General features: G+C 38.9%; 1 non-coding gene across 1 annotated transcript; it reads left to right on the forward strand.

Moving 5' to 3' along the window:
• The first annotated feature begins 4,964 nt into the window (after positions 1 to 4,964).
• On the forward strand, positions 4,965 to 5,038 carry trnan-guu (transfer RNA asparagine (anticodon GUU)). Its single transcript has one exon. It is a non-coding gene; the product is annotated as a tRNA-Asn (tRNA).
• The last annotated feature ends 6,003 nt before the right edge of the window (positions 5,039 to 11,041 follow it).

Raw genomic sequence — 11,041 nt, forward strand, 5'->3', positions numbered from 1 at the left:
TGACGTCAGAGACACCAGCCAGAGCGCCGGGATCAGAGAGCGAGACTGCGGTGGAGAGTTATTGATCACTTATCTATCGACAACCTATTAATTCAGCTGAAGAACCGTAGAATTAACGATTAACTTCACCGATTGGTGAGTACTGATTCTTTTCCCGTTCTTGACCCTGTTTTAAATATCTAGAAAACGGTCAATACCGCCTGTATCGATCAATTACAGTACCATAGTGCGTTTAGTGTTAATAATGTTCAATCCAAAATTAAAGAATGGTTATTCAAATTATTATTTAGGAATTTAATCCTAGAGCTAGATAGTTATATTCCAAGTTGATAAATTTGTTTAAGTAACAGTTTAAATGCATTTTCCATTTGTTTACAAATCATAAGTTTGGTAACCACGGCGACACGCACCAAGTCACTGTGCCCGGCTAGGTGTCTCGCCTTCATCACAAAGAGCGGTGTGACGTCACGGACAGCTACTAATACTAGTGTATTCATGTTAATATTAGTGAGAGTACAACTGGTAGTTTTAATATTAATGCTAGTATTCATGTTAATATTAGTGCTTATTATAGATTTACAGTTAGACTATTTACACTAGTAGTCATGTTAGTTTTAGTGATATTATTACTGTTATTATTAGTATTAGTAGTGTAGTAGTAACTTTGTGTTATTGTTAGTAATAATGATAGTGTTAGTCATAGTGATAGTGTTACTGTTGTAATATTAGTGGTATTTTTGTTAGTGTTTGTAATAGTGTAACTGTAGGTAAGAGTGTATGTGGTGTCCGTCAGTATGTGAGTTTGTGTCTGTGAGTATGTGTACTGTCTATGTGTGATTCTGTAAATGTGCGTATCAGTGTGTGCGTGTGTATCTCTTAGTGTAGTGTCTACAGTATGTGTGTGTCTGTGAATGTGTGCTAGTTTGTATTTGTGCATGTATGTGTCTGATTGTGTGTATAAATGTGTATGGTGTTAGTCAGTATGTGTAGTGTCTGTGTGTGTGAATGTGTGTGAGTGTGTAGGTGTATACTGTATCTCTCAGTGTGTGTGAATGTGTTTGTAGGTGGGCTTGGGCTCCAATGTTGTGTCTGATAGAAGTGACCCATCAACAGGTGTTGAGGTCCAGAGCTGCATGCAAATCGAATCACTTTCTAGAGTCCAGACCAATGTCTACAGAGCTGTGAGTGCTCTGTTTTTATCACTATTAATAGTAATGACAGCAGTAATAGTAGCAGGAGTATTAGTATCAGAATTAGTATTAGAATCTGAAGTCATGGTCGTAGTAGTAATGGTAGTAGTGGTAGTAGCAGTTGTGTCAGTGGCAGCAGTATTAGGAGCAGTAACAGTACTACTAGTAGCTTTAGAAACATTAGTAGTAGCAGTAGGAGTAGCTGTAAAATTTTATTAGTTGCAGTTGTATCAGTGGCAGCAGTAGTAGTAGCTGTAATAGCAGTAGTAACACTATAACCATGTGTTACGATCCCTGCCTCCCAGCAACGAAAGAGGCAGAAGAAGGCGGAGTCTTAGTTCATTAGTCTACCTGTTAGTGTACGCTTTCACCACCACACCTCCGTCTCCTTTTATATTTAAGCACTAGTCTTTCCCTACTTCCTCGGTCAGTATTGGTTTACCTTTCGAGCTACTTAGTTGCGCTACGCCTTCTACCTCTTCGTACTGTTCAGGTTCCGACTTTGGTTTCTCCCCTCTTTTGGAGTTTGGATCTCTGGCTTCCCCTGGACTATCGGCTCTCTCCTTCGTCTACGGTTTTGGAGATTTTATTTTTACAGGAAGACGCATTCCGAAACGTATCTCTGTAGTTTTAGAAAAGCTTTGAACAGCGTATTTTATACAACGCACAAACAGTATTCTAATTTCACACGGCAGATCAGTGTAGCAATCGTACTCGATTTGACTGTGATTCTGAAATACTTCTAGTAAACATATTCAGGTTTCCTTGAACCTTTAATAAAAAAAATTACTTTGCGATGTTCCGCAGATGTGCAGTGCGCCTTTCCTCTTTTCGAATTCAAGGGTACTCACTGCGGGAGCTCCTCACTGCGTGTCTTTTACTCTACTGTGATTTCTTTTAATTTATCTACGTGGAGTGTGGTGAGAAGATCACCTTGAACATTTTCGGTTTGTGAAAGGAAACACTAAAGAAAATACAAGTGATGAACATATAAAATAACCACAGTACAGCTAGAAGAGGGAAAGATAAAAGACGATTACGCAGAGTCTGAAGCTTGCTTAACAGAAGAACTATATTCAGAGGGCCAAAGAAGTGAATATTTCACCAAGTGAGAGAAAGCATCTCGGAAAAAGGAGGTGCAGTCTCTTCCATGCAGCATAACACCACAAAGACAGACTACAAGTGCTGAAAAGCTGCTATCAAGCGTAACCCGGCCGAGTGCTCTAAGGAGCTGGATTAAAGCGCTGTCTCTTCGAGGGCGTGAGTTGGAATCCCACTGCTGCCCAGTATCTCCTTGTTAAGAATCATGGTTTTGTTGTTGTAGATTCTGCGCGATTAAATCAGTTTCAATAGAATTAATTTGAACAGTCATATTTGTTTTATTCCTCCTACCATGGCAATTTGTGCTCAAAGATTGAACTTTTTTGTATTTTAAAAAAACGTGCTAGCCTTGATGGGAAAGTAAGCGGAACTGCAGGCGTGGTGGCCAAGTGGTAAGACGTCGGTATCGATAAGGTCAATAATCTGTTAAACATTTTATGCCATTTTTTCCATAGATGATGTTCACCTTGGAACAGTGAGAAAGGCATACCTGGATGCAGTTGAACCATCACCTTACTATTATTTTAGTCCCAACGTGGCCGGACTAAGCAATTGTACCACAGAGACTCCAACGAGTTGGTTTTCTCCATTTGCAGTTTTGGGTAAAAAATAATCTGCACTTTTAAGCAAGTATTGTATTTCAAATTTTGCAAATTTCTTGAAAAACGTTGTTTCAGAGAGAAACTGAGTAGACAGGGATAGCCCAGTCAGTAGAATATCGAACTTTTTATCTCTAGGTCCCTAGTCAGGCGACTGATTTTCTTGCAACTACTGTGAACCTGCGAAATAGATGGTCTTTTGTCCCTCAGTTTTTCAAGTTGTTCTATGAATGTTTGAATTGTTCAATATTTTTCATGCTCTTAAGCACTTTCCGTCACAAAGTTTATGGTGTTCTTGGTGCTGTGCTGCACGTAGATAATGTAGACAAGAGCACAGGTAACAATACAGGACAAGCAGTGAGGAGCTCCCGTAGCTTTCAACTCAGTGCAGAGTCCAGAGGGAGGCCTAGGTCACTAAACGATCAACAGGTATCTAATAATGACGTTCACGAAGGTGACAATACGTTTTTTTCAACATATCCTTACATTTACCCGTACAGCACAACGTATTTTCTATACCCTCAAATCCCCAATGTAACTACTTTCTCCTGAAAAACACAAGTATAGAGTGAAATCACAATAACTTATACAACAAATCTATTCAAACACCCAGATATGACAGAACACACCCCTTTAAATATGTATTTCCTTTATTTCAGTTTTCTTCCCTCCTCAGGATACCTGAAAATTCACTATCGCATATTAAAGGCTGTACATGTAATACATCTACTAATAAAGATGGACATTAAAGTTAATTATTAAAAAAATACACTTTTCATTAAGACATGTATTGATAAAATTATTGTGAATAGTTGTGGTGTCTGGAAAGCAATTTTTGTTAAATATAATAATTTTCAAGCGAGTGGTGGATTTTCAGTTCAAAAATCATTTTGCCATCATAAAAAATATTTTCAAGGCAAATCAGAACAAATCAGAGTGGTGCATAAGCTTGTTATTTAGTGACTAAATTATTTCCACTGCATTCACAACAGTTCTAATGTGTTCAATTGTTCCACATAGCCTGCTACTGAGTTGTTTTTGGAACTGAAACCTATAAGAACAGTATTTAAGATGCACCATGGCCCAGAATCGTTCATTGGGACTAGGATTAATATCAATTGAAAGTACTCCAAAATAAAAGATTTAACCTGAATATTAAAAGAGCAGGAAAGTATTACAACAACACCATAACGTCTTGACTTCCAATCTTCTTCCTTGTTCAGGCCATGTACAGTAAAATGACATAATCAGTGGAGTCATGCCGAGGTTGAAAGTTTAAGCCTCACCTGGAGCAGCCTGGTTTTCTGTCTTGACAAAAAACGGCGTGAAATGATCACGTATTTCACTCTACTTCTCTCTTGTATTAAAGCAGATCTTGCTAGGTGAGCATTTGCTCCGGTTAATTAGGTCACTTTTCATGTTAACTCACTTCTTCTAAACACAACATTTCCTGGTGCATGTTTTCTCCATGAAAAAAGTCATTTTCCCTTCCATGATTTCTCGTTTTGTTTCATCAAAGAGTACAGAAAGAAGAAAGAAAGGAAAAGTGTCATAAATGAACTCTGCCGCCCTTGGGAGATGTCAAGCGCATTGGACATGAAAAGTGCCCAATAAAAGCCATTTCTCTTCGTTTCTCTTACAGTCGGGGCTCCTGTTGCGTGTAAAGGAGGCAGCTTGCTCAGCCAGCAGACTCAGGGCTTACTGAACACAGATGGCTCAGAGCGGTGTGTCCAAGCGGCTGTAAAAGAGGAGAATTCTGCCGGCACTGTAGCTTAGTTGCTTTAAGTATCTATCTCGTTAACTGGAGATCCTGGCTCCACATCCCAGCTGTGCCTTTCTTTTTGTGCAGAAAGTACCATTTTGGACAACCGCATAGGGCTTGATTTAGTTTAATGCATGAATGCATTTCCTTTCTGCAACAACTTGTTTTTCAAGAAATTCATACAGCTTGTGAAAAATGAAATTTAATTCTTGGCTATCAGAGCAGAAGGAATATTGCCGACTGGCAAGAAAATGCAAGCAATGTTTATTTTTTGACCGGAAAGGTGCGAATGGAGAAGTGTCTCTCTCATCAGTCTCTGTGGCGCAATCGGTGAGCGCATTCGGTTGTTAACTGAAAGGTTGGTGGTTCAAGCCCACCCAGGGACGATCTTCTTATTATTGTCAATGTAAACACTGCCTCCGCTAAAGCCGGAACCTTAAACCTCTTTATATTTGCCGAAAATGCGAGTCTTTTGCCCGTGTCCAACAACAACACTTGAGACCGGGGAAGTCCAATAGTGATCAACGCCGCAACTCCCCAGAGAACCATATTCACCCATGGAAAAGTATCTTTGAAGGGCTGGCGGGAGATATCATTTATACTCCTGTTGCGTCCTCTGCTAAAATAGTTCAGAAATACAACGCGGATTTGTTTGAGATTTTGACAAGCATTGTTACGTTAGCACTGTGAAGTTGGATGTTGATATTTTGATATATTTACCTTCATTTTAACATAAATATAAACATAAATGCTGTACAATCTATGCTGTACAATCAAACACAGGCATATTTTGAGTCTCGTGCTGATCGTCCTGTGGATCCAAAAGAAAATTTTAAAGCTGATACATTTTTGATTGTAATTTGCATCTAGCTACAACGTCCCTGGAAAAGAGATTTTATTAGTTGCGTGCAATCGGTATCTTTTACTTTACGTATGGTAGTGGAAATACTTTGAAAAATGTTTTCTAAAGAAGATTGTATTGCCAGGACCTGCCTTTAGCGCTCAGTAGCGATGACGCTGTTGATATAGATGGAGAAGAAATGTCAGATGAATTGATGATCTAAGCTAAAATAGCCCTAACACGCCTCCAGTAACAGTGTTTGTATTCATAGCAAGTAATCTCTTATCTATCTGTGTACAGGTCAGCTGGAGGTCCACAGGTGATGGTAATTTAAGTAAGTAGCTGTGTTAGCATGCATGGGCTGCAAAAGAACAAGTAAAGGTTTATTCAATGCTGAAACAAGAAGGAAGCAGTGGAGCCTTCTTTGGGTGTGATACCAAGACATCGAAAGTTTATTTTTAATTATTGTTCTAAAAAATGCGAAGGCAAATAACCTTTTTACATGATATGGAATGTGACTGGTTAAATTTCAGCACAGTTGCAACCCACTTTATAAAGGGTGTGCACACGTATACAACCAAGGCATTGAAAGTTTTTTGTTGTTTATTGTTCCAAAAAATGTTCCATTTCTTTTCTTTCTTAAATGTTGTTGATTAAAAGATCTTATTAAATGTGAAAAAATCTGATTGTGAAAAGGTCAAAATGTTAGTGAAAAAATATGTAATGTGAGGAAAGATGAATTGTGGGAGCCCCTTGACTCCTCATGTCGTACTGTATTTCTCTCTCATACTACTGGGTGAGGTGCCGTCACTTCTGGATAAAGTCCGTCAGTGGTCATTCCAGACGGGTCAGGTACGACTGCGCTTCGGCACAATAAGAGACATGTGACTTGCGAGGATCCTGACAGTGTCACCCTTCTTCCAAAGCTTGGATAGCTCAGTTGGTAGCACATCAGACTTTTAATCTGAGGGTCCAGGGTTCAAGTCCCTGTTCAGGCAGTTGTCCTTTCTTTAAATCTATTGTGAATGTCATTATAAATCGGTAAGGTGTCGGTCTCGTAAACCGACGATCGCGGGGTCCAACCCCGTCCGTGCCTATATCGTTTGCCAAGACTTTACTTTATCTATATCGTCAATTGTCTTGCAATGCAGAAATCTCTGTAATAAGAAGAAAAGGACTATCAGTAGTAGTTAATAATCCTTCGACAAAGAAACGGGCGCATTCAAAACAGCAGCCTCCACTGCTGGTTAGGATGGCTGAGTGGTCTTAGGTGCCAGACTCAAGGACTCAATCATGTGTAGTGACAGTTTTATTTTATTCACAACACGGATTTCCATTCATGTTTATTAAGATGTGTAATTTGTATGTTTGTATGAGAACAGTTTCTTCAAAAGTCCTGTCAATTAACAGTGGAGGGCTAGCCAACGTATGTCTTCATGAAAACGCTCTTTAAGGTGATTACAAATGTCTTGAACAAATCTGCGTCATATTTTTAAAATAGTTTAGCTCAAGATACAACGGGAGCATAAATGAATTCTTGCGCCCGCCATTCCAAGATAAAACTCCATGTGTGAATCTTATTTTACTTGAAGTTGATGATGTTGGTCACTATTGGAAATTGCCCAGTGATATCGACTCAGGTACTCAGTTGTTACGTGCTGTAATTCGATACATGCAAAGCATTTGCATTCCCTCCAATTATCAATAAAGTCAATAATGTATTAAACATTACATGCCACTTCTTCCCTAGATGATGTTCATGTTGGATCAGTGAGAAAAGCATGCCAGGTTGTGCATGAACCAGCACCTTACTATCATTTTAGTCCCAACCTGACCGCACTAAGCAATTGTACCACAGAGACTCAAAAGGGTCGGTTTTCTCCATTTACAGTTTTTGGGAAAAAAATCATCTAATTTTTAAGCAAGATTGTATTACAAATTTCACAAATTGTAAGTATTTCTGGAAAAACACTGTTTCAGAAAGAAACTGAGTAGACGGGAATAGCCCAGTCAGTAGAATATCGAACTTTTCATCTCAGGGTCCCTATTCAGGCGGCTGATTTTCTTGCAACTACTTATTCCATGCTGAAACGAGCAGGAAACAACGTTTCAGCAGTGGAGCCTTCTTTGGGTGTGATATAGAATAAACCTTTACTTGTTTCTTTCAAATTAATTTAAACCTCATCTCCAGCACCTAAACTTGTCAGTTGCTTTCAGTAGCTAAAGACACAGGCCATTCTGCTCCAGGTGAGGTTCGAACTCACAACCTCGTCATAGCTCCGCTGTGTACTGCTGTATAAGCACCGCTTGCTGGCCAATTGCACCGCTGGAGCTGTGGAACACCCACCCCTCATACAGACTGACACTGCAGAAACACAGGGTGAAAACAGGGTTTTGGTTGTGAATCCATCTCCACATGGGGGAAAGGGACAGTACAATAGAAAAGAATATACAAGAGAAGAAACTGAAAGAATTGTGCTCACTGCAGAGTAGGAAGGAAAGAGGTGGCCGGATACATAAAACAGCTTGGCGGATAATTTGTAACGACATTCTTTGCTGACAATCAGCAGTTGGATTTCTTTTCATGTTCCGCTGTGTAGTTTGAACGTTTGTTCTCCCAGATCGGTTGGTTACTGTATATGAGATCAGCTGATATAAATTAGGACTAATCAGAATCAATACAACTGATGTCTGGTGAAGGCAAATAACCTTTGTACATGATCTGGGATGTGACTGGTTAAATTTCAGCACAGTTGCAACCCCCTTTATAAAGGGTGTGCACACGTATGCAACCAAGGCATTGAAAGTTTTTTATTTATTGTTCCAAAAAATGTTCCATTTGTTTTCTTTCTTAAATGTTGTTGATTAAAAGATCTTATTAAATGTGAAAAAATCTGATTGTGAAAGGTCAAAATGTTAGTGAAAAAATGTGTAATGTGAGGAAAGATGAATTGTGGGAGCCCCTTGACTCCTCGTGTCGTACTGTATTTCTCTCTCATTCTACTGGGAGTGGCGCCGTCACTTCTGGATAAAGTCCTTCAGTGGTCATTCCAGAGGGGTCAGGTACGACTGCGCTTCGGCACAAGAAGAGACATGTGACTTGCGAGGATCCCGACAGTATTAACTACCTTCCGGAGCCTGGATAGCTCAGACAATAGAGCATCAGACTTTTAATCTGAGGGTCCAGGGTTCAAGTCCCTGTTCAGGCAGTTGTGCTTTCCTTAAATCTTTCGTGAATGTCATTATAAATCGTTAAGGTGTCGGTCTTGTAAACCGAAGATCGCGGGGTCCAACCGCTTCCATGCCTGTTTAGTTTGCCAAGACTTTACTTTATCTATATCGTCAATTGTCTTGCACTGTAGAAATCTCTGTAATAAGAAGAAAAGAACTATCAGTAGTAGTTAATAATCCTTCGACAAAGAAACGGGCGCATTCAAAACAGCAGCCTCCACTGCTTGTCAGGATGGCTGAGTGGTCTTAGGTGCCAGACTCAAGGACTCAATCATGTGTAGTGACAGTTTTATGTTATTCACAACACGGATTTCCATTCATGTTTATTAAGATGTGTAATTTGTATGTTGGTTGTATGAGAACAGTTTCTTCAAAAGTCCTGTCAATTAACAGTGGAGAGCTAGCCGACGTATGTCTTCATGAAAACGCTCTTTAAGGCGATTACAAATGTCTTGAACAAATCTGCATCATATTTTTAAAATAGTTTAGCTCAAGATGCAACGGGAGTATAAATGAATTCTCCCGCCCTCCATTTCAAGATAAAACTCCATGTGTGAATCTTATTTTACTTGAAGTTGATGATGTTGGTCATTATTGGAAATTGCCCGGTGAGGGCTAACACAAGTTTTAATGTAGATGACACTGTAGTAGAAGAGGTATTATTAACTCTTGTAGAGTGATGCTGATTTTATTTTTTGCCTTTAATTTTAAAGTGAACTGCATTCTAAATTATAGCATGACATAGCATGACTCTGAGCTTTAGTTTTTCAGGTGCGTAGGCTGCAAAGGAACAAGTAATAGGTTTATTCCATGCTGAAAAAAAGAAGGTGCGCAGATAAAGCTGTCAGTTCATCTTAGTCCATGAATATCAGCAACGTTATCGCTACAGAGCGCTAAAGGCAGGTCCTGACAATACTTCATGAGATCTTTTTTAATATTTCTGGTACCATACAAAAAGCCAAAAATATACATTGCATGTAACTGATAAAATCTCTCTTCGAGGGACGTTATAACTACAAGCAAAATAAATGGAAACTTTATCAGCTTTAAATGTTTCTTTTGGATCCAGAATATATTGTATATTAATAAAGAGCCATTCTTATATTCTTTTGACCTGTTTATTAACTACACAAATCACAACCTTATGCCATATATTCATACTCCCTCGTTGTGTTGTCTCGCAATGTCTACTCACTATAATACATCTCCTCTTTTGTTATTTTAGTCCAGAACCTTACCATACGATTGTAAGAATTATATATCAACACACAAGAAAATTATCTATTACAACAAAATTTATGTAAAACCTTCCATTTCTATTCAACACATTCAACTCTCTTTTTTTAACAACAACTCAAATATGTAACAACTCAAATTTTAGTTAAATTTCTACTTAAGTCGCTTCTAAATATCACCTCATTGCTAGCAGACTAAGTAACTTCTACATAGAAAACACAAACAGAATAGGGCAATTTAACATTTGGAGAGCTATGTACTTTGCATTGCCTGTCCTTTCCTAGTTAGTTTTCTAAAGGGTTCTGATATATCTGTATAATTGGGAATGAATTTTATAAAAAATCTACAAGTGCCTAAGAACAAGCGCAAAAGTGCAACATTCTCAGGTCTCGGTGCACTGCAAACAGCTGTCACCTTTTTCGGTCTGATATTATTCCTTCTGCAGTGACCAAAGGTCCCAGTATCTCGATCTCTTTTAGGCCAAAGATACACTTATCTTTATTTAAAGTTAAGCCTCTGTCTTGGAATCTTTGGAATACTTGCCTGAGCCTCTGTTCTAGTTGTTCTTCATTTTCCGCATGTACTACAACAACATCCATATACTGTACCATACAACATCTGGCATTGCACACAACATTGAGTCCATAGCCTTCTGATAGGCGTCTGGTGCAATAGACAAGCCAAAAGGAACTTTTCTGAAACGGTAACAACCCCTGTGTGTGATGAAGGTAGTCAGGTGTCTTGATTCTGGGGCCAACTCAACTTGCCAGAACCCTTTTCAAGCTTTTTTGGTACTGGATGTCTCTCTCTGATAACTGCTTCATTCACTTCTCGCAGATCCACAAACAGTCTCACTTCCTTGGTGTCTTTTTTAGGTATTATCAGAATATTTGAGATCCATTCTGCACCTTCATTCACGTCTTCAATAATTCCATCATCCAACATTTTATCTAACTCTTGATTAACAGCTTCTATCATCGGATATGTAGTGTGCTCTCATGAGGCACCAGTTCTGTAGGGGTTTGGGCATTTACGGGGACAATTATTAATTGTAGCCATAAATCACAAAATGCTTCTTTTA

Source organism: Atractosteus spatula, chromosome 10, assembly GCF_055471065.1.
Source record: "Atractosteus spatula isolate fAtrSpa1 chromosome 10, fAtrSpa1.hap1, whole genome shotgun sequence".
In the NCBI taxonomy this organism is placed as follows: Eukaryota; Metazoa; Chordata; class Actinopteri; order Semionotiformes; family Lepisosteidae; genus Atractosteus; species Atractosteus spatula.